The following is a 3,951-nucleotide window of genomic DNA, read 5'->3' on the forward strand; positions in this document are numbered from 1 at the left end:
CCTCACACCTCACCTGTGTGTGAGCGGACCTGGGCTGCCCTCCTCCCTGATGATGAGAGAGACGGGACAGCAAGCACAAGGAGGTGGGTAAGAAGAGGAAGGCAAGAGGGCCTGCGGTGTAGACAGCCGGCTCCACATCATTTTACCTTAAGGCCAAAGGGGCCCAATCTGGTTCTTACCTCACAGAACACAAACCAACTCCATGAGGCCTGGGCAGTGTCCTCCCAAAGCTCATAGGCTGAAATGTTAAACCCGAGGGGGCTGAATTTGGAGACGGGGCTTCAGGGCGGTGGTTACGTGAGGTCATAGGGTGGGGTCCTGATCAGCTAGGACAGAGGCCTCTCCCCCTCCCCTCCTCCTCTCTCTACTTGAGGACACAGTGAGAAGGGGTCATCTGCAAGCCAGAAAGCGGGTCCTTACCAGAAACCAAACCCCGCCAGCCTCCAGACCATCAGAACCTAAATTCTGTGGCGTTTCATGGTGGCGGCCCAAGCAGACCACGCAGGTGCCCCTGTTTTAAAAACGATCATCATTTGCATGTGCACAGGGATTCGGGTGTTCAGAAAGCCTTCCTACCCTTTCCTCTTGGTGCTTACCCTCTCCGGAAGGACGGCGCCATCCCTTGGGGTGGACGATGGGCTGTGGTGGGGCCAGGCCCAGTCTTGGGGCCCCGGCCCAGTGCCATTTCTTATACACCAAAGTCACATTTCATAGCCTTTTATTACCGACACGCAGGCTCACTCCACGTGGGTCCCATTTCCCAGAGCTGAAAACTGAGAACAGAAGCAGTTCAACCAAATGCCTAGAAGCCGGGCCTGCTCAGGAGCTGCGGGGGGGCAGGGAGGGGGAGCCTCCAGGTAGTCTGGGCCGTCTTGGTTTAGTGCTGGGGCAGCCAGGTGGGTGGAGACAGAGCTCCCCAGCTATACAGGGCCACGGCAGCCTCTGCTTGGCCTCAGTTTCCCTCTCCTAGGCTCCGTGACAGAGGAACCTGGTCAGTCCGAGGCAGCTCCCACCCTGCGCCTGGTTCCACGCGTCTGCAGAGCCCGAAGGCCGCTGACAGACCGCCAAGCACGGGATTAAAGGGCAGAGGATTTTGGGTTCCAGCTCACCTTGCACCTCCCGCAGGCTCCCGAGTGGCCTTCCAGGGTTGGGCTTGGGCGGCCGCGAGGCTGACGCTACTCGCAGCGGCGGATGTCCCCCTCGGAGCTCCCAGCCCTCCGCACACGGCCGCCCCGTGAAACTGGATCCCGCAGGACGGCTAAGCCTTCGGATGCCTGCAATTCCTTGGCTAATGCCCGGCTTAATTAAGACACAGACTTTAATGGCATTCTTACCGATTACTTTAAGAAATGGCAGGTCTGTAAGATGATATTTCCTGCTGTGCAGGGATATCATGATGAAATCTCCAAGTCATCATTTCAACACGGGAAGTTATCGGCTACCTGGGGCAGTGTTGGCCCTGCCGCACAATCGGCCCGCTGTTCCGAGCGCTACTTAAGAGGCTGAGGCATCCGTGGTCCCCAGCAGTCGGTCAGGGGGAAAAAAGGATCAATTGAGTATGTTAGCTCTGCATCTAGACCTTCTCAATGTTTGGTTTGCTTTGATGCAAACGAAAAGTAAGCTCTATACATTTGAACTTGAGGCTTTATCTTTTCCAGACTTCTGTCGTGCCTTAAAGTCAGCTAAAAAAAAAAAAAACAGCTCGGGTTAAATTAGCATTTCTCCCTTTCCTTCTTTGTCTGTCTTTATGCCCTTCGGTTTTAAAAATAAACATCATCGTTTTATAAAAATTAATAGACCAGAATGTTTGCCGTTCAGCAGTCCCTCGTGGGACACGGCCACCAAGCACCTGCTCCCCCAGGTCGAGCTCGAAGCTGAGTTCTGCCTTGGATCTAAAATGTGTCAGCCGTCCATCTGGTGGTCAGGGCCATACGGGGAAGGGAAAAGGAGAACCTATTCCTATGAGGAATTGAATACAAAGTCTCTGTAACTCTCTCTCTAAGAAAATTATCCCTTTTTATAACAGGCAGCTCTGTTTCCCAAAGGAACTGTCTGATACGAGCAAAATGTGACCACTTCCCTAAGCTGTGTGCCTTTCTGGTATCCTCCCTCCCAGACACAGAATCAAAACAGGGGCACCCCTGTTTTGGTCAGCACCCCTGGCCCATTCTCTATCCTCAGGCCCTGGACAGATTCAGTGGGATGATAAGCTGATGATTCTGGCTTCCTTCATTAACACCCTCGTTCGGCCATTTGGTGTCCCGAAGAGTTTCCCAGGCCAGTGTCCACGGTGGGGAGAGGCGCTGGTGGACAGGCCCACCACACTGCACGCACATCTTACATGAAGAGGAGATCTGTGCCGGCTTTTGGCTCAGAATCCGCCCTCCCCCAGGGCCGTGGCTGTCATCTTGCTGTCTCTTTGCTGGGCAGCAGGTTCCTCTGCAGAGAAGCTTGGATCCGTTTATTTATTCAATCCATTTTGATTTATTCATCAGATTTAAACTGCCTCTTTTTGATAAAAGCCCAAAGAATGAGGGTGGAAACAGCTCTCTGGATGCAGAGGCTGGTCCGTGGCTGGTCCACACGTGCTTTCTCTTAACCCCCTTGCAGGATCCTTGCCATGCGTCGGGCCACTGGGCAAGGGTGGCAGGGCAGAGAGACCTCGGGAGACAGTGTTGCTTCGTCCCTGGCTTCCCAGGCCAGCCGGGCCAGAGGAAAGCCTGAATTGGGGGGAGCCTGCAGCTTCCTGTTCCTGACTCAGCCAAGCAGGCAGATCTGTGTGTTTATGGAGAGGACACCAGACACGGGATGGCTGACACAGGTCAGACGGGAACTCCCCTCCTCCAGTTCAAGTCTGTCCAGATCCACTGTATGGAGTGGGACTCTGCCACGTCAGGCCCCTGTGGTCAACCCACGAGGGCAGCCGCTCTCTCAGCCCCAAGCTCACTGTGCTTCTGGAAGCCGTGGTGTTTGCCTACTTCTCCCTATGGGCTTGGCCACCAGGAGAACCCCCAGCCTTGGATGTGGGCCGCTGAGGACTCATGGGCAAGTCCTCAACTGTCCAGAGAGCTTCTTCAACTGCATGGGAGCCTCAATATCACACAGTGGTCACCCTGGCTGGGAGAACCACAGCCCAATGTCTGATTCACCCAGGGGTACAAAAGACCCCCGTGGTGGCCCTCAAGGTGGGACCAAGTCTATGGAACACTGGACACTCCAGAGCCTCCTGAGGGATCAGGCCGAGGGCAGTCTCTGCCTAGGACCCCCACCTTGGTGAGCTTTCCCCCCTGCCCCTTCCTGCTTCTTTCACTTCCTTACTCTTGAGAGCCCTCCCTCAATAAATCATGTGGATCCCAACCCTTGCCTCAGGCTCTGTGTCCAGGAAACTTCAACCTACACCCTGCCCTTTTGTATCTACGTCCTGAGGGGAAAGACCTCCTTCTCCCATGTTATGGACTAAGTTGTGTCCCCTAAATATTCGTATGTTTAAGTTCTAACTCTCAGTACCTCAGAATGTGACCTTATTTGGAGTCCTTTACAGAGGTAATTAAGGTAAAAGGAAGTCATTAAGGGAGGCACTAATCCCGTATAACTTCTCAGAAGAGGGGATCAGGACACAGAAACACACAGAGGGACAACCCCCGTTTGGACCCAGGGAGAGCATGGCCGTCCACACACGAGGAGAGAGGCCTCGGGGGGGTGGGGGTGGGGGTGCCCTGCTGACTTCCAGCCTCCGGGCCTGGGAGACAGTGAATGTTTAAGCCCCCCATCTGTGGCACTTTGGACGGCAGCCAACGCATCCAGCCTTCCCCTCACTGATGTGGACTGTTTCCTTCATAATCCAGGTAGTCTCGGGGTCTCCAAGACAGAATGAATCACTTACCTGGAACATTCTTGTGCATCTCTCAATATATATGCCCATGATGTTGCCTTACACTAGTCACAGGCATT

The sequence above is a fragment of the Phoca vitulina genome, unplaced genomic scaffold (assembly GCF_004348235.1).
Source record: "Phoca vitulina isolate PV1807 unplaced genomic scaffold, GSC_HSeal_1.0 scaffold16, whole genome shotgun sequence".
NCBI lineage: Eukaryota > Metazoa > Chordata > Mammalia > Carnivora > Phocidae > Phoca > Phoca vitulina.